This window comes from Bufo gargarizans, chromosome 6 (assembly GCF_014858855.1).
Source record: "Bufo gargarizans isolate SCDJY-AF-19 chromosome 6, ASM1485885v1, whole genome shotgun sequence".
NCBI lineage: Eukaryota > Metazoa > Chordata > Amphibia > Anura > Bufonidae > Bufo > Bufo gargarizans.
The window spans coordinates 344,463,671-344,484,233 of NC_058085.1; the positions used below are offsets into that span (position 1 = coordinate 344,463,671).

At 46.8% G+C, this 20,563-nt stretch overlaps 1 protein-coding gene across 1 annotated transcript in view; it reads left to right on the top strand.

Annotated features, from left to right (window-relative positions):
* Positions 1–212: 212 nt before the first annotated feature.
* LOC122941031 (dynamin-binding protein-like) overlaps positions 213–20,563 on the top strand; it is a 155,513-nt gene continuing 135,162 nt past the window's right edge. The window contains exon 1 of the mRNA XM_044298014.1: positions 213–305. The gene's annotated coding sequence lies outside the window, so the exon portion shown is untranslated. The remainder of the gene's footprint in view (positions 306–20,563) is intronic.

The window sequence follows — 20,563 nt, forward strand, 5'->3', positions numbered from 1 at the left end:
GTCATGGGAAAAATGGTTATGTAACTGACTGACATTAGCGATGTGCTAATGTCAGCAGTACATAACAGTATGTTTGTTAACTCCCTGCCTGCCGCTGTTCTATTAAAAAACTGACTTTTATCATATGCTCCCCGGCAGGCCTGTGACGTAATCGGCGCAGCCGCAGTGAGGAAGCAGGCAGCAGCTGTGCGTCCTTTACTCACTGCGCCTGTGGCGAATACTAAACGGGACGGCGTAGGCTCGGGATTATGAGGAAGATGCAGAGAAGAAGAACGTCAATCAAGTGGACCTGGGCGTGCCAAAGGGTAAGTAGTCCGAGCCTCTAAGTGCTGCAGCAACGCCCTCAGAGCACCTAGAGGCTTAATTAGCATATTATAAAAGTCTGTTTTTAAAGGGACACTGACAGGCCAAAAAAGCATATTTAGGTATATATATGACAGTACAGGTCATATAAAGTGTATTAGAATCATCTAAGTATCCCCCCTGTCCACCTTATAAATACAGTAAAAAGAAGTTTTATAACCTGCTTTCATTGTGTTCAATCTGCCGAAGGGGCGGCGTTTCATCTCAACTTGCGCCCAGCCAGCCTCACCACAACTGCCGTTTGAAGCGCCGCCCAGCTAATCAATATTCACTTCGCTGGGCGGCTACTCTGAAACGCTGCTGTGCCCGGCGCATGCGCATTAAGCAGAGGCTGCATCGGCCTCAGGGAATCAGACTGTGCGCCGGGGGCATGCGCTGAAGATGGCCGGGGACACTAGTAGCCGCCCAGCGAAGTGAATATTGATGAGCTGGGCGGCGCTTCAAACGGCAGTTGTGGCGAGGCTGGCTGGGCGCAAGTTGAGATGAAACAGCGCCCCTTGGGCAGATTGAACACGATGAAAGCAGGTTATAAAACTTCTTTTTACTGTATTTATAAGGTGGACAGGGGGGATACTTAGATGATTCTAATACACTTTATAAGACCTGTACTGTCATATATATACCTAAATATTCATATTGGGCCTGTCAGTGTCCCTTTAAATAGAACGGCGGCAGGCAGGGAGTTAACAAGCATACTGTTATGTACTGCTGACATTAGCACATCGCTAATGTCAGTCAGTTACATAACCATTTTTCCCATGACAGAAACCCTTTAAAGTACAATTTACACGACTCTCTGAACCGAACGAAATTATCACTTCCCCCGAAAATCTGTCCGGAAGTGCAACCTCAGGTTCAGGACAGGCCTGGTAACCACTACTGGCACCAGCAGCCTGTGATCCCTGGATCTGCGTGCGGAGGTCAGCTACCTCAATAGACAGACCCTGCAATTGTCTAGCCAGTGCAGCGATTGGATCCGTAGCCTCACTGACACAAACAAAAAATGTTTGTGGCGGTTGATAATGTCACGGCGCGGTGTGAGTAGTTGTGACGGATCGCCTGCCACCCCGACTGGGTGCCTCCGTCTAACAATGCTCCTAGTGCTCGCCAAGGACCATCAGCACCACACTCGACACCATAACCACCGCAATCCCCACGAACCGCTGCAGCTTGGTTTGGGGTTTCGCCATACTCCACCCACCCTGGACCCAAGGCCGGGCTCCAGCTTCCAGTGGGTGAACTTCTCCTTAGTCCAGAGAGTGAAACAGGAACAGGAACAGCTCTTACAAGAGCTAGGGATTATACTCTGCAGAGTATAATGATTATAGAAATCCTCAGAGTGTAGTTCTCCAATCCCCCAAACATGAGCCCAGACTTCATGAAGGGTAGAACTGGACACTTTAATGCCAGCCAGCACTCACAATTTATACAATTCCACAGGCCAGTGGCACCCCCCTCTGCCTGTGATACAGTTAACTAAGACAATGGACTAACTCAGTATACATATACAGTTCAAGAGGTCTAACAACATAACTTAATCAAACATGAAAAGCATGCAGACAGACATCCCCTCCCCAGTGTCTTAATGGAAGAATAGGGAGAGAGGAGACACATGTGATGGGATTATCTCCTGAGTGTATCAGAGGGTGATCTACTCCTCTACACCGGAGTCGGCTACTGAATCCCATCACTAACACAATAGAACAAAGGGGACAAATGAACTAATACATTCCTTGGGAGCCTCAGTGCAGAGTTAACCCTTTCTGTGTTGCTGGGTTCACCCCTGCACCTTTAATGGGCAATAGGAGCAATATGGCCTATAATACTCCACAAATAAATCAGGGTTAATAGTTCCTTGTAACCCCAAGAGACTGAGGGGGGGGGGGTCTCCATAGTTCTGGGTCCATAGTCTGTAGGAGGGAGGCTAGCCCTCAGGCCTCTCCAGCAGCCCCAGTGACGGTTCAGTCCATCACAGTAGTAAACCCCACACCGAATACAGGAGGGAAGGGAAAAGGTACTAGGCCTGGAAACTAGGGAAAGGGGAAAGGTCACCACCTAGTGAATCCCTAGACCGAGCCCTGACTACTATCAGTATGAACAGACCTCGATGGTAGGAATGTTCATACGCCGGAACCTAGAGCCATATCTGAACCTAAAGGGCCCAAGAGATATTGTCAGGACAAACAATGACCAGTTCCTTCCCAGCTGAAGGAACAGGAGACTTCCTCAGGCCTAATACCAAAAGATAGGGGAACATAAAACTAGAAAATAGGAAAAGACACTTAACTCCGGAGTATGCGGACGAGCAGGAACTTAGTGGAGAACCAAACACCAGCACTTCCAAAACCAGAAAGGAGCTATCAACTGCATAGCATGATGGGTGAGACCAGACTAAATAGAGGCGTTGGAATGATCACTAAAGCTACACCTGAGACAAGAGGTGTGGTCATAACCAGCAACAACACAAAAACAAGTGAAACCAAAGAGGCTGTCAGATCACATCACGTGCAGCCAGTCTCTTAGATCTTCTAACCACTGTCACAGGAGAGACCGTGACACTCCATAAAGCCCATACTGGTGGAAAGCTGAAGTGATGGTTGACCTTCTGGATGTTTCTCCCATCTGCTCATAGGATCTTTGGAGCTCAGCCAGAGTGACCATTGGGTTCTTGGTCACCTCCCTTACCAAGGCCCTTCTCCCGATTACTTAGTTTGGTGGAGCATCTAGCTCTAGTTAGAGTCCTGGTTGTTCTAAACTTCTTATATTAAAGAATTATGAAGGCCACTGTGCTCCTGGGAACTTTCAGTGCAGCAGACATTTTTTGAAGATGGGAGACTCCAGAGCTAAATGTCAAGTGTCATAGCAATGGTCTGAATACTTCTGTCCAGGCCACATTTTAATTTTTTCTGTTAAATAAATTTTCAAACATTTCTGTTTAAAATTCTGTTTTCACTTTCTCATTATGGGGTATGGAGTGCAGACTGATGGGAAAACTTGCTTTTTTAAATCTTAGTACGAGGCTGCAACATAAATCCTAAAAAAGGGTCAGAAGACTTTCTAAAACCACTGTACTCAGTGCGCCTAGTGGTAGCGCCACAAGCTTGGTGCCCCCTGTAAATAGTGCATCATACTCTGTGCTCCCTGTAAATATTGCCATATGCTCTGCGCTCCCTTTATGCATTGCCTTTTTCTCTGTGCCCCTTGGACATAGTGCCAGGTTCTGTGCCCCCTGTATATATTACCACATGTTCTGTGCCCCCTTTATATAACGCATTTTTCTCTGTGCCCCCTGTGCATAGTGCCAGCCAGGTTCTGAGCCCCCTGTATACAGTTCCAGGTTCTGTGCCCCCTTTATACAACGCCTTTTGCTCTGTGCCCCCTGGACATAGTGCCAGGTAAGTTCTGTGCCCCCTGTATATACCGTATTACCACATGTTCTGTGCCCCCTTTATATAGTGCATTTTGCTCTATGCCCCCTGTATATATTGCCATATGCTCTGTGCTCCCTTTATGCATTGCCTTTTGCTCTGTGCCCCCTGTACACAGTGCCAGGTTCTCTGCCCCCTGTATATATTGCCACATATTCTGTGCCCCCTTTATATAGTGCATTTTGCCCTTTGCCCCCTGTATATAGTGCCAGGTTTGGTGCCCCCTGTATATACTACCACATGTTTTATGCCCCAGGTCTCATGACATCATCCAGTGATATGGGGGTGTCTCTTCTGGCCAGGCCCGCTCCTGCAGAATGTTGCAGGCAGGGTGATGACATCATCATGTCGCCTGCATTACCAGAAAGCGCTGAATGATGGGGCAGGGAACTAATGCTGAATCTTTTCCCACCAGTGCTACCAGTTGCTCAATCATAGTTGCATCTTGGGGACTCGCATACAGCTGACTGCAGCAAGGCCTGGGACCCAGGTGCTCAGGACAGGGGGCCCAAAACTCAGATGACTCCTAGAGAACTCTGTATTAACCATTAAATCACCACCTATCGCTTGCCTGCATTGTGACGTGCTCAGATGGGCGGCTGCCCCTTTTTGTACACGATACCCTTTAAAATATCCCATCTGTGGCCTGAAGGTTTCCACCGTCAACAGCCATGACTTCTCCTCTCGGACTTTGCTACAATGGGTCTCAGAAAGCTGATCTGATAGCAATCTATGGCCATCTCACAGGCCCTTGTGTGCATATAAATTAAAAACAGATCGCTCCACAGGATAGGATTGCCAAAAAGTATTAACCTGTTCCTGACTATAAAGCCCATGGTTATGTGTGGGAGGGCGAGCAGAATGAGCACATCTGGCAAAGAAAGGGTTACAGGCTGGAAACAGGCCCCTCTCCTGGGACAAGACAACAGATCCAAGCCAAGAAAGAGGAAAGTCACAAAAGTCTGGCCAGGAGCAGATGGAATAGCCTCCCCCATGTTGGTGGAGTAATGCACGTTATCTCAGGACCGAGCCAGGAATGTCAGACATCTAGGAACGTGGCTTTGTAAATTCCTGTAAACCAGGTAAAACCCCAAATCAAAAGTGAAAGAAAATCTCTCTGTGTTGCCCTTGGCAACCAATCACAGCGCAGCTTTCATTTCTTAAAGGGGTTATCCCATAAGTAATGTAAAAAATGGAAGTCAGACCTCATATAGTACATGACAGTCTCTTTTTAACAAAGCTAGAATCAGCCCTGTACCTCACATGGATCCAGAGATCTCCCCATTCATTGCTCTGCTAGATTTATATCAAGCAGAATTTTCTGAAAGCTCAAGGAGACTGTCCTTTATCAGGGGGAGTGTCTTTTCTGCTGCAGCTAAGAGGGCGTGTCTCAGCTCTCCCTATCACAGCTCAGGGGGCGTGTCTCAGCTCTCCCTATCACAGCTCAGGGGGCGTGTCTCAGCTCTCCCTATCACAGCTCAGGGGGCGTGTCTCAGCTCTCCCTATCACAGCTCAGGGGGCGTGTCTCAGCTCTCCCTATCACAGCTCAGGAGGCAGTTGAAGGATGAAACTGAGCATGTGCGGCCATCTCAGTGAGCAGGACAAAGAAATGAAAATAAACTAATCAGCAGGTGGCGCTACACAGATACATTTTATTGAATTACTCAGTGGCTATATAACATTTTTAATTACATGCAATTACAAAAGTATTCAGATCCAAGTGTTGGTTTGAAAACTGTAGAATATTTTTTGTGGGACAACCCCTTTAAACTGCTTGGGTAAAATGAAAGCTGCATTGTGATTGTTTGCCATGGGAAACAAAGACAGTGGTGTAAAGTAGAACTTGTTTAGTTGCCCATAGCAACCAATCAGATTCCACCTTTCATTTTGTCACAGCTCCTTTGGAAAATGAAAGGTGGAATCTGATTGGTTGCTATGGGCAACTAAGCCAGTTCTACTTTACACCAGTTTGATAAATCTCTTGCGTGTTCATCTTCCTGTCCCTGGCTTGATTCTTCCTGAGCACGGGGATAGTCACCTGTTCTACTGCAGCCAATGACTGGCTCTAACGCAAGAGACTTGTCACTGCTGAAGCCAGTTATTGGCTGCAGCAGTGCACGGTGTAAAACTGCTTCCTCCATTCCCTCTCTGGGTGGAGCGTCCTCCTGGTTGATCTCCCGGGGTACTTCCTTCCTGTTTGATGCTCATATTGGTAGCAGTTCACCCCGGTATGTGTATTTTTTCTTTATTTTGGGTACTACTGTTGTTTTTTTAGCCATACTGGACGTCACCCAACTTTCCCAGACAGAAGAGATCAGTGGATGGGGGGTAAATACAATTCTCTGCTGCAATGTCTGGAACCACTCCTGCCTATAAAAGCTATTCAGCTATGAGGAAACTGCTCGTAGTGCAATTCCCTAAGGGCTCATGCACACAAACGTATTTTCTTTCCGTGTTCGTTGCGTTTTTTTTGCTGACCGTATACGGAACCATTCCTTTCAATGGGTCCGCAAAAAAAACGGAAGGTACTCCGTGTGCATTCCATTTCCGTATGTCCGTATTTCCGTTCCACAAAAAAATAGAAGATGTCCTATTATTGTCCGCATTACGGACAAGGATAGTACTGTTCTATTAGGGGCCAGCTGTTCCGTTCCGCAAAATACGGAATGCACACGGATGTCGCCCGTATTTTTTGCGGATCCGTTTTTTGCGGACCGCAAAATACATACAGTCGTGTGCATGAGGCCTAAGACAATCCCAAGGTCTCCAGCCCCCTGTCTGCACCACACTTCATACAGAGAGCTGACATTCTTCTCTATCAGCTGCATTTCGTTGCCATTTACTTTCGATTCAGTGAATGGCTAAAGAATAAATGACATTTTTAGGCGGATCTACGGTAAATCTGATATCGGGGATGATGACTCAGATGATTCCAGGAAGATTCTCATTTTTTCTCGTCGTTTGCTGTGCATTCTCTTACTGAACAAAAGGGAAACACACTTACACGAGGAATTTTATTGTGTCCCAGTGAATGAGATTCATTAGGCTTTTGTGCAAGAGCAGAGGAAAAAACCTGCACTGGATCCCAGTCTAAAAGCAGACGGCTCTGCTGGAATATTTCACTGTGCATTATAGGGGTGTCTCTCACTTCAGCAAATGGCATTTATCAGTGTAGAGGAAGTTAATAGAAGGCACTTACTAATGTATTGTGATTGTCCATATTGCTTCCTTTGCTGGCTTCATAAATTTTTCCATCATAATATACACTGCTTGTTTCCAGGGGTTACGGCAACCCTTCAATCCAGCAGTGGTGGTCGTGCTTGTAAACTATAGGAAAAAGCACCGGCCTCTCTGGTGGCCGGGATAGGGTTGCCACCTAGCCGGTAACTCACCAGCCAAACCGGTAATTTAGTGCCCCTGTCGGTGGCGGTTATTTTTTTTCTACCGGCAATAATAATTGGCTGTATTTTCCTATATGGACGGTTACTAATGAGCGCTTCCATTGTGGAGCGCTCATTAGTACAGCCTTTACCCCCGCCCCCACTTGTGGAAAAAAAAAAACTCACCTCATCCATTTGATGGCGCTGGGGTCAGGACCTACACTCCATCGTGATGACGTTTTACAGCATTGACTGGAAGCAGCAGGACCTGAGAAACGTCATCACGCTGGAGCACAGGTCCTGTACTGAGCTTCCAGTGAGCAGCGAGCGTTCACCGTGGCGCGATCAAATGGATGCCGATCTTTTTTTTTTTTGCACAAGCAGAGAAGGGGGCATTATTAATATTGGTGGGCACTATTGGGAGCATTATTTTTACTGGGAGGCACTAATGGGAGCATTACTATTACTGGGAGGCACTAATGGGGGCATTACTATTACTGGGGGCATTAATGGGGGAAACTATAATATTACTGGGGGTATAATTGGGGCCCTATTAATTCGGGGGGGGGGGAGATAATGGGGGCATTATTAATATTGGGGGCACAAATGGGGGCATTACTATTACTGGGAGGAACTGATGGGGTCATTACTATTACTGGGGGCACTAATGGGGGCAATATTGTCACGGACGTACCGAGACATACGGATGTGGCAGGAGATCTTTGAGACCGGCAACACGTGGTTGGATTTGACATGTTTACCTTGTGGATCAATAGACGTCTGTGTTGTTTCTGGTACTGGCCGCACCCTTTACCTCCAGGTGTGGCTATTGTGGTCATTTAACTTTCCCTATTTATAGTTGTCTCTCCCACAATGCTGTGCGGTTTATAGCTTCAGCTGGACCTGTGGCTAGCTGGTGGTTGGATCTCGGCTGAGTTCCTGGTGCTACCAAAGCTTCTTGGAAGTTAAGTTTTACCTTTCCCTTTGTATTTTGGTTTTTCTGTGTGTTGCATTTCTTTATTGTCTTGTATTAGGCCTTAGGGAGACTCCCGTTCATCCTTCCTTTTGGAGGGACAGGATGTCTCACTCCTGTCATTAGTGCCAGGGTCCTTTAGGGTTAGATAGGACTTTAGGTATTCCTGTGTATGAAATCACCTACCTCTGAGGTCTGTTCATACTGGTAGTCAGTCAGGGCTTGGATTAGGGTTTTCACTAGGAGGTGTCCATCTTCCTTCCCTAGTTTTCAGGCCTTATTTCCTTTTCCCTTTCCCTCCCACACTAGAGCTGCAGAAACGAGCAGTGTATAATGTGATGAAAAAATGAATCCAGCCAGCAAAGGAGGCAATATGGACAATCACAATACATTAGTAAGTGCCTTGTATTAGCTTCCTCTACATGATAAGGGTTCATTCACACATCCGTGTGTGTTTTGCGGATCCACGGATCCGCAAAACACGGACAGCAGGCAATGTGCGTTCCGCATTTTGCGGACCGCACATTGCCGGCACTAAGAGAATATGCCTATTCTTGTCCGCTATTGCGGACAAGAATAGGACATGTTCTATTTTTTTTTAGGATCGGAATTGCGGACCCGGAAGTGCGGGTCCGCAATTCCGGATCGGGGCTGCACGTCGTGCGGCCCCATAGAAATGTATGGGTCCACAATTCCGTTCCGCAAAATGCGGAATGGAATTGCGGATGTGTGAATGGGGCCTTAATGTTACAGACATTTGCAGAATAGACAAGAAAGCAGAGACAGCAGTCGCACCCAGGCCCTGGTGCCTGAAGGGGGTCCACATGCACCTCTGCTATAAAAGATGACAAATGGTGCGTGGTAGGTAAGTAAGAGGCCTGTAACATGGTGTACATAGGAGTCCGGGAGCTTCAAGTTAGGCCTCTGGATTTTGCCTAATCATAAAATATTAGCATGGGATAGGAAAGATATGTGCACTGGACCTGAAATTAGAACAGACTAAGGCCTCTTGCACACGTCCTCAATTTCGTTCTGCATTTTGCGGAACGGAATTGCGGACCCATTCATTCCTATGGGGCAGCACGATGTGCTGCCTGGACACGGAATTGCAGGATCCGCACTTCTGGGTCCGCACTTCCGTTCCGCAAAAAAATAGAACATGTCCTATTCTTGTCCGCAATTGCGGACAAGAACAGGCATATTCTATTAGTGCTGGCAATGTGCGGTCCGCAAAATGCTGAACCCACATTGCCGCTTTCCGTGTTTTGCGGATCCGCGGCTCCGTGTATCCACAAAACACAGTTGCGAACGTAGTAAATGGAGCCTAAGGCCTCTTGCACACGACCGTAAAAAAAAGGATCCTCAAAAAATACAGATGACTTCCACGTGCATTCCGTATTTTGCGGAACGGAACAGCTGGTCCTTCATAGAACAGTACTATCCTTGTCTGTAATGTGGAACGGAAATACGGACATACGGAAACGGAAGGCACACGGAGTACCTTCCTTTTTTTTGCGGACCCACTGAAATGAGTGGTTCTGTATACGGTCCGCAAAAAAAACCGGAATGGACACGGAAAGAAAATACGTTTGTGTGCAAGAGGCACTCAAAGTGGAGTGAATGCCCATAACAATTAATAAAATGACAGCTCTGCTTAGTGGCTGTTGGCAATTGCTCAAGTTCTTCTTTGCATTCATATATTTAAGTTGGGTTAGAGCTCTGTTTATCTGCGACAGAGCTACAAATCCAATATATATATAGAGAGAGAGAGAAGGTAGAAAGGTGTGGGCAGCACAGCTGTCTGTGAAGTACGGTCGGAGTGCCAGCGGCTGTGGGGGCGATCCACCTCCAATGAATACAAAATAGAAAAAAATCCACAGCACATCCAAAGCGTAAAAGAGTAGAAAACGGCTTTATTCACCAGACACGCGACGTTTCGATCCGCTTACTGGGATCTTTCTCAAGCAGTGACATAGTAGACAGTGCATTGTGCATATTTATACAGCTTTACATAGTTAAGTAATCAACAAATCAATTACATTAGTCAAAACAATAAACTAAAAAAAAAAACAATGTAAACAATGATATCAATATATTTGTGCAATCACGTTCCATAGCAAACTTCAATGTGATGGTGTGGCATAATTCCCACTTTCTAAGTTCAGCATAAGAATAAAACATATCATAATTTCCTAATTGTGATTCAAGACAAATGTGCAGGTCTTCTGAATGACCTGGGGTGTACAGGTGTACCTTCAGCATACTGATGAGTTAGGTCCATGGAGTGGGGGATGGGGCTGGTTCACGTGGATCGCGGCGTACCATTAGTCACAATGTGCATGTCACAGGACCTTTCTAAACTTCCCGGTCACGTGATCGCGCATTGATCCGATCATTGTGATGCGCATGTCCCAGGACCTTGTGAACAAATCCACGACATGTCATCGCGAGTCCGATCATGTGATCAGGTGTATGATCGCATCATCGGAGGCATTGCGAAATTTGAAGCGTTCCACAAGTTGTGAAAAAATCAGGACATGTAATCACGTATCCGATTGTGTAATCAGGGATATGACCGCATCATCGGAGGCATTGCGAAATTTGAAGCGCTTCACAAGTTGTGGAGTGCATGCTCAACTAAGCCTCTCCTAGTGACCAATCACATGGGATCGCCAGTACATAAAGGCATGTTATGGCTCCATTCAGTGACATGTTGTAATCAGCAGATACAGTACAGACCAAAAGTTTGGACACACCTTCTCATTCAAAGAGTTTTCTTTATTTTCATGACTATGAAAATTGTAGATTCACACTGAAGGCATCAAAACTATGAATTAACACACGTGGAATTATATACATAACAAAAAAGTGTGAAACAACTGAAAATATGTCATATTCTAGGTTCTTCAAAGTAGCCACCTTTTGCTCTGATTACTGCTTTGCACACTCTTGGCATTCTCTTCAAGAGGTAGTCACCTGAAATGGTTTTCACTTCATAGGTGTGCCCTGTCAGGTTTAATAAGTGGGATTTCTTGCCTTATAAATGGGGTTGGGACCATCAGTTGCGTTGTGGAGAAGTCAGGTGGATACACAGCTGATAGTCCTACTGAATAGACTGTTAGAATTTGTATTATGGCAAGAAAAACGAGTGGCCATCATTACTTTAAGAAATGAAGGTCAGTCAGTCCGAAAAATTGGGAAAACTTTGAAAGTGTCCCCAAGTGCAGTCACAAAAACCATCAAGCGCTACAAAGAAACTGGCTCACATGCGGACCGCCCCAGGAAAGGAAGACCAAGAGTCACCTCTGCTGCGGAGGATAAGTTCATCCGAGTCACCAGCCTCAGAAATCGCAGGTTAACAGCAGCTCAGATTAGAGACCAGGTCAATGCCACACAGAGTTCTAGCAGCAGACACATCTCTAGAACAACTGTTAAGAGGAGACTGTGTGAATCAGGCCTTCATGGTAGAATATCTGCTAGGAAACCACTGCTAAGGACAGGCAACAAGCAGAAGAGACTTGTTTGGGCTAAAGAACACAAGGAATGGACATTAGACCAGTGGAAATCTGTGCTTTGGTCTGATGAGTCCAAATTTGAGATCTTTGGTTCCAACTACCGTGTCTTTGTGCGACGCAGAAAAGGTGAACGGATGGACTCTACATGCCTGGTTCCCACCGTGAAGCATAGGGGAGGAGGTGTGATGGTGTGGGGGTGCTTTGCTGGTGACACTGTTGGGGATTTATTCAAAATTGAAGGCATACAGAACCAGCATGGCTACCACAGCATCTTGCAGCGGCATGCTATTCCATCCGGTTTGCATTTAGTTGGACCATCATTTATTTTTCAACAGGACAATGACCCCAAACACACCTCCAGGCTGTGTAAGGGCTATTTGACCATGAAGGAGAGTGATGGGGTGCTGCGCCAGATGACCTGGCCTCCAGTCACCGGACCTGAACCCAATCGAGATGGTTTGGGGTGAGCTGTACCGCAGAGTGAAGGCAAAAGGGCCAACAAGTGCTAAGCATCTCTGGGAACTCCTTCAAGACTGTTGGAAGACCATTTCAGATGACTACCTCTTGAAGCTCATCAAGAGAATGCCAAGAGTGTGCAAAACAGTAATCAAAGCAAAAGGTGGCTACTTTGAAGAACCTAGAATATGACATATTTTCAGTTGTTTCACACTTTTTTGTTATGTATATAATTTCACATGTGTTAATTCATAGTTTTGATGCCTTCAGTGTGAATCTACAATTTTCATAGTCATGAAAATAAAGAAAACTATTTGAATGAGAAGGTGTGTCCAAACGTTTGGTCTGTACTGTGTATATATATATATATATATATATATATATTGTAAGAAGGTACAAGGTGTCGTAGATGATAGGTATATGTCACCGAGGTTCCTGGCCTCGGTGGAGTAAGAGCCAGTTTTCTGTGTCAGCAGCAGTTGCTGTTTGACACCTTGCTAGCTAGTATGGCTGTAAATAGCTCATCCGGGATGGCTCTTACTGGGATTAGTTAAAGTGCTGGGTGGGTGACTACTCCCCACGGTCCAGGTCGGGTTTTGGCAGCCCCTGGCTGTCCCTAAATAGGCATATGGGCTCAACAGAGATGCAGAATTAACACCAAGACTGCAAAGTTACGTGCTATTTTGTGCAATTGCCTCAAGTGTGAATAAACACTGACGTTTTGAGTTTAGAACTTGTATTTTGCCTCTGTACTGCGCCCGCTTACCCTATCTACCAGAGCGAAACCCCACTATATATATAACAAATGAAGCAACACAATTTTTGACCTAAAGTGGACTCTCAAATTACAGTAGTCTCAGTTCACACTATTTTCAGCATGTAATGGTCACTTCTTGATAACTTGAAACCACATTCAGCCTAAAATGCCACAGATGTTGCCAATCAGAATGTACATTTTACCGGTAGAAAGACTGGCATGTCCTGCTGTGAGGGTCAGTGGGCTCACATTAGTCAGACTTCCACTGATCAAACATTCATTACAGATTCCAGGGAGCAGACTGGGTAGGAAGGAAGAGGGTGGCTAGTGGGCAGGGCTCAGGAAACCCGGTGAAATACAAACCGGATTCCAAAAAAGTTGGGACACTAAACAAATTGTGAATAAAAACTGAATGCAATGATGTGGAGATGGCAAATGTCAATATTTTATTTGTAATAGAACGTAGATGACAGATCCAACGTTTAATCCGAGTAAATGTATCATTTTAAAGGAAAAATGTATTCAAATTTTCACGGTGTCAACAAATCCCCAAAAAGTTGGGACAAGTAGCAATAAGAGGCTGGAAAAAGTAAATTTGAGCATAACGAAGAGCTGGAAGACCAATTAACACTAATTAGGTCAATTGGCAACATGATTGGGTATAAAAAGAGCTTCTCAGAGTGGCAGTGTCTCTCAGAAGCCAAGATGGGTAGAGGATCCCCAATTCCCACAATGTTGCGCAGAAAGATAGTGGAGCAATATCAGAAAGGTGTTACCCAGCGAAAAATTGCAAAGACTTTGCATCTATCATCATCAACTGTGCATAACATCATCCGAAGATTCAGAGAATCTGGAACAATCTCTGTGCGTAAGGGTCAAGGCCGTAAAACCATACTGGATGCCCGTGATCTCCGGGCCCTTAAACGACACTGCACCACAAACAGGAATGCTACTGTAAAGGAAATCACAGAATGGGCTCAGGAATACTTCCAGAAACCATTGTCAGTGAACACAATCCACCGTGCCATCCGCCGTTGCCAGCTGAAACTCTACAGTGCAAAGAAGAAGCCATTTCTAAGCAAGATCCACAAGCTCAGGCGTTTTCACTGGGCCAGGGATCATTTAAAATGGAGTGTGGCAAAATGGAAGACTGTTCTGTGGTCAGACGAGTCACGATTTGAAGTTCTTTTTGGAAATCTGGGACGCCATGTCATCCGGACCAAAGAGGACAAGGACAACCCAAGTTGTTATCAACGCTCAGTTCAGAAGCCTGCATCTCTGATGGTATGGGGTTGCATGAGTGCGTGTGGCATGGGCAGCTTGCATGTCTGGAAAGGCACCATCAATGCAGAAAAATATATTCAGGTTCTAGAACAACATATGCTCCCATCCAGACGTCATCTCTTTCAGGGAAGACCCTGCATTTTTCAACAAGATAATGCCAGACCACATTCTGCATCAATTACAACATCATGGCTGCGTAGGAGAAGGATCCGGGTACTGATATGGCCAGTCTGCAGTCCAGATCTTTCACCTATAGAGAAGGTGCAACAAAGAAGGCCCAAGACGATTGAACAGTTAGAGGCAGGGGTCAAGTCCTGGGAAAAAAAGTGTGGGAACTCACCCAAATCACTGCCACCCCCCCCCCCAAAAAAAATAATATATATATATTTCGCTGAAAATTCAGCCTCAATGTCAAATTTCTCCCCCTCCATGTCACGTCATGACCCCCTTCGCGTCACATTATTCCCCCCCCCTTCATCATGGCAGCACACTTCCCATCCTCCACCCCCCTCCGCCCCCCCAAATGCACATTTCTCCAGTCCAACTGACTCAAAACAGAACCAGGGCGGGCTAGCACACCACTGGCACTGGTGAGATGGTGCCTGGGATGGATCCGATCCAGTTTAATCAACCAACCTACCAGACTGGGATGGATCACAATCCAGTTTAAATCAACCAGTTACTGGTAGGTTGGTTGATTAAACTGGATCGGATCCATCCATCCCAGGCACCATCTCACCCGTCCCAGTATACTAGCCCGCCCTGGTTCTGTTTGGACAGTTAGACTGGAGAAATGTGCATTTGGGGGGGGGGGGGATAGGGCAGTTACGGGTAGTTCCAGTAACTGCCCCCCCCCCAAATGCACATTTCTCCAGTCCAACTGACTCCAAACACAAACAGAACCAGGGCCGCAGGCCGGGCTATTAGTACACTGGGACGGCCCGGACGGGTGAGATGATGCTGGACAAAGTAAGTCAGTGAGTGGGAAACACTGGGAATAAATGGATGGATCATGGATTCATTAACAACAACAACAAAACAAGGCTAGTTTCACACTTGCGGCAGGACGGATCCGGCAGGCTGGTCTCCCTGTCGGATCCGTCCTTCCACTGTTTCGCCGTATCGCTGCTCCGTCCCTATTGACTATAATGGGGACGGGGGCTGAGCTCCAGCGCAGCACGGCGGTGCACGGCGAAAGCCGCCGGACTAAAAAGTCGGACATGCAGGACTTTTTAGTCCGGCGGCTTTCGCCGTGCACCACCGTGCTGCGCCAGAGCTCAGCCCCCGTCCCATTATAGTCAATGGGGACGGAGCAGCGATACGGCGAAACAGTGGAAGGACGGATCCGACAGGGAGACCAGCCTGCCAGATCCATCCTGCCGCAAGTGTGAAAGTACCCGAACCAATGACTTAGGAACCTACCAGACTGGAACTTGGCTGGGGGCGGCGGGCAAATGCCAATGGTATCCAACAATCTGTATCCGCTTGCCTGATTTTGTTGCTTGCTTGATTTTCTTTTTAGTTGCTCCTCATTGCCAATGCCTCCTTCTCAGTGCACCTGTCCTTAAGTACTGCTCTGGGCGAGGGGGCGGAGCCTGTGGCAGACATGCCTGCCTGTGCTGTGCATGCCGCTGCTGCTCCAGCCTCCAGACAGTCTTGAATCTGTTAAAGAGACAGGAGCAGCGGCAGCGGAGCAGTCACAGTCAGCAGCCACCTGCGCCCGGCTAGGGGGGCCCCTCCAGACCACACTGCAGTCTACTAGTAAAGTAGTAAGTGAGAAGACGAGACACTTGTCTCCAATCAACAAAAGCCGCCTGCGCCTGGCGGGGGGCCCCCTCTCCAACACTTGACTGCTCACTGCAGAGCAGACCAGCCGCCCAGCAGAGTGAGTAACTTAGTTTAATTTATTAATTTAATTACATTACTGCCGGCTGCCGCGCGGCGCCGGCGGCAGCCCGCAGAGTCCAGCAGCACTGTCTGGTCTTGGCTGTCTGAGTGTAGTGTCCGGATGGATCACAAAACAGCTTCCTCTACTTCCGTCCTCAACTGAAGCCGCTCCTCCTCCCTCCTCCCTCTGCCTGCCCTGCACAGTGCGCTTCACACAGGGCCTCGCCTCCGCTCCGCCTCCGCCCCCTGTGAACCAAGTGAAAGTGAATCTGATTTCAGCCGTGTTCTCCGGACTTGAGGCTGAAAGGGAACGGCGTTCCTGCCATGAAAAAAGTGCAGGAACGCCGTTCCCACGCGTTTCCCCTCCACTCGACCCCTGGTTAGAGGCCTGTATTAGACAAGAATGGGAGAGCATTCCTATTTCTAAACTTGAGAAACTGGTCTCCTCGGTCCCCAGACGTCTGTTGAGTGTTGTAAGAAGAGGGGGGATGCCACACAGTGGTGAAAATGGCCTTGTCCCAAATTTTTGGGGATTTGTTGACACCATAAAATTCTGATTCAACATATTTTTCCCTTAAAATGGTACATTTTCTCTGTTTAAACTTTTGTTCCGTGATTTATGTCCTATTCTGAATAAAATATTAGAAGTTGGCACCTCCACATCATTGCATTCAGTTTTTATTCACGATTTGTATAGTGTCCCAACTTTTTGGGAATCCAGTTTGTATTTCATATAGGGTCCCCCTCATTAGCAGAATCACTGGGTCTCTTAAAGGGGTTGTCCATGAATGATTTCAAATGGCCACCAGCAACGTGTTCTAGAATGTGAGCAGTACTGGTTCCCTCCACTTGCAATGCTGTCTAGGGGGCTGAGGGAGTGGGACCTTACTACACATAGACCCTATCATCATGCCATAAGAAGGTATAGTAGGAAACCCCTTTTCCTAGTACCAATGGTGCCATCATAAAAGAGAAAAGACCAGGACTTGATCATTAAAAATATTATCTTCTTCGGAGACCCTGGGGTCTGATTTTACTGGACAATTAGACTCCTATCCTAGAAAATATCAATATTCACCCCATGAAAGTCAATACTTTGTGGAACCACCCTTTGCTGCCATTACAGATGCAGGCTGTTAGTTTAGTACATATAGACACTGGGATTTTTGCCCATTCTTCCAGCTAGAATTGCTCCAACTTCTTCCAGGTTAGATGGGTTGTGTTGGTGTCCAGCAGTCCTCTGGTCATGCCACACATTCTCCATAGGATTTAGGTATTGACTTAGGTCTAGACATGTAAATGTTTCCCCTTAAACCTTCCAGTGTAGCTTTAGACGTATGTTTAGGGTCAATGTCCTGCTGGAAGGTGAACCTGTGTCACAATTTAGAGTCTTTGACAGACAGGTTTTCCTCAAGAATTGCCTCGTATTTACTGCCATCCATCTTTCCTTCAACACTGACACGTTTTCCAGTCCCTGTTGAAGAGAAGCATCTCCACAGCATGACACTGCCACCACCATGCTTCACTGGGGGAATCATGGGGTGATGGGAAGTGTTGGGATTACACCATACATGGTGTTTCCCTGTGATGGCCAAAAGGTTCAGTCTTAGTCTTACCTCATGAGAACTTTCTTCCATGCGTTTGAGGAGTCAGCTCCATTCTGTTTGGTGAACCTAAAAAAAAAATGTCTTCTGTTTTTCTTTAAACAATGGCTTTTTCTGGCCTTTTTTTCCATAAGACCCGCTTCTGTGGGGGGGGGGTATGGTTTATAGTAGTCCTAAGGATGGGTATTTCCATCTCCTCTATGGAGTGTACAGCTTATAGTGGTCCTATGGACAAATCCTTCCATCTCCTCTGTGCAGTGTACACCTTATAGTAGTCCTATGGAGAGATCCTTCCATCTCCTCTGTGGAGTGTACGGCTTATAGTGGTCCTATGGACAGAACCTTCCATCTCCTCTGTGGAGTGTACGGCTTATAGTGGTCCTATGGACAGATCCTTCCATCTCCTCTGTGGAGTGGCAGTCTTATAGTGTCCTATAGAGAGGTCTTTCCATCTCCTCTGTGGAGTGTACGGATTATAGTGGTCCTAAGGACAGATCCTTCCATCTCCTCTGTGGAGTGTACGGCCTATAGTCGTCCTATGGACAAAACCTTCCATCTTCTCTGTGGAGTGTACGGCTTATAGTGGTCCTATGGACAGAACATTCCATCTCCTCGGTGGAGTGTATGGCTTATAGTGGTCCTATAGACAGATCCTTCCATCTCCTCGGTGGAGTGTACAGCTTATAGTGGTCCTATGGATAGAACCTTCCATCTCCTCTGTGGAGTGTACAGCTTATAGTGTCCTATGGACAGATCCTTCCATCTCCTCTGTGGAGTGTACGGCTTATAGTGTCCTATGGACAGATCCTTCCATCTCCTCTATGGAGTGTACGGCTTATAGTGGTCCTATGGACAGAACCTTTCATCTCCTCTGTGGAGTGTCAGGCTTATAGTGTCCTATAGAGAGGTCTTTCCATCTCCTCTGTGGAGTGTACGGATTATAGTGGTCCTAAGGACAGATCCTTCCATCTCCTCTGTGGAGTGTACGGCCTATAGTCGTCCTATGGACAAAACCTTCCATCTTCTCTGTGGAGTGTACGGCTTATAGTGGTCCTATGGACAGAACATTCCATCTCCTCTGTAGAGTGTATGGCTTATAGTGGTCCTATGGACAGATCCTTCCATCTCCTCGGTGGAGTGTATGGCTTATAGTGGTCCTATAGACAGATCCTTCCATCTCCTCGGTGGAGTGTACGGCTTATAGTGGTCCTATTGACAGAACCTTCCATCTCCTCTGTGGAGTGTACAGCTTATAGTGTCCTATGGACAGATCCTTCCATCTCCTCTGTGGAGTGTACGGCTTATAGTGTCCTATGGACAGATCCTTCCATCTCCTCTGTGGAGTGTACGGCGTATAGTGTCCTATGGACAGATCCTTCCATCTCCTCTGTGGAGTGTACGTACGGCTTATAGTGTCCTATGGATAGATCCTTCCATCTCCTCGGTGGAGTGTACGGCTTATACTGGTCCTATGGACAGATCCTTCCATCTCCTCTGTGGAGTGTATGGCTTATAGTGTCCTATGGACAGATCCTTCCATTTCCTCTGTGAAGGGTGCGATTTACAGTGTCCTATGGACAGGTCCTTCCATCTCCTCTGTGGAGTGTACGGCCTATAGTCGTCCTATGGACAAAACCTTCCATCTTCTCTGTGGAGTGTACGGCTTATAGTGGTCCTATGGACAGAACATTCCATCTCCTCTGTAGAGTGTATGGCTTATAGTGGTCCTATGGACAGAACCTTCCATCTCCTCTGTGGAGTGTACGGCTTATAGTGTCCTATGGACAGGTCCTTCCATCTCCTCTGTGGAGTGTACGGCTTATAGTGTCCTATGGACAGATCCTTCCATCTCCTCTGTGGAGTGTATGGCTTATAGTGTCCTATGGACAGGTCCTTCCATCTCCTCTGTGGAGTGTATGGCTTATAGTGTCCTATAGAGAGGTCCTTCCATCTCCTCTGTGGAGTGTATGGCTTATAGTGTCCTATGGACAGGTCCTTCCAGCTCCTCTGTGGAGTGTATGGCTTATAGTGTCCTATAGAGAGGTCCTTCCATCTCCTCTGTGGAGTGTACGGCTTATAATGTCCTATGGACAGGTCCTTCCATCTCCTCTGTGGAGTGTATGGCTTATAGTGTCCTATAGAGAGGTCCTTCCATCTCCTCTGTGGAGTGTATGGCTTATAGTGTCCTATGGACAGATCCTTCCATCTCCTCTGTGGAGTGTACGGCTTATAGTGTCCTATAGAGAGGTCCTTCCATCTCCTCTGTGGAGTGTATGGCTTATTATGTCCTATAGAGAGGTCCTTCCATCTCCTCTGTGGAGTGTATGGCTTATAGTGTCCTATGGACAGATCCTTCCATCTCCTCTGTGGAGTGTACGGCTTATAGTGTCCTATGGACAGATCCTTCCATCTCCTCTGTGGAGTGTATGGCTTATAGTGTCCTATGGACAGGTCCTTCCATCTCCTCTGTGGAGTGTATGGCTTATAGTGTCCTATAGAGAGGTCCCTCCATCTCCTCTGTGGAGTGTACAGCTTATAGTGTCCTATGGACAGATCCTTCCATCTCCTCTGTGGAGTGTACGGCTTATAGTGTCCTATGGACAGGTCCTTCCATCTCCTCTGTGGAGTGTACGGCTTATAGTGTCCTATGGACAGATCCTTCCATCTCCTCTGTGGAGTGTACGGCTTATAGTGTCCTATGGACAGATCCTTCCATCTCCTCTGTGGAGTGTACGGCTTATAGTGTCCTATGGACAGGTCCTTCCATCTCCTCTGTGGAGTGTATGGCTTATAGTGTCCTATGGACAGATCCTTCCATCTCCTCTGTGGAGTGTACGGCTTATAGTGGTCCTATGGACAGGTCCTTCCATCTCCTCTGTGGAGTGTACGGCTTATAGTGTCCTATGGACAGATCCT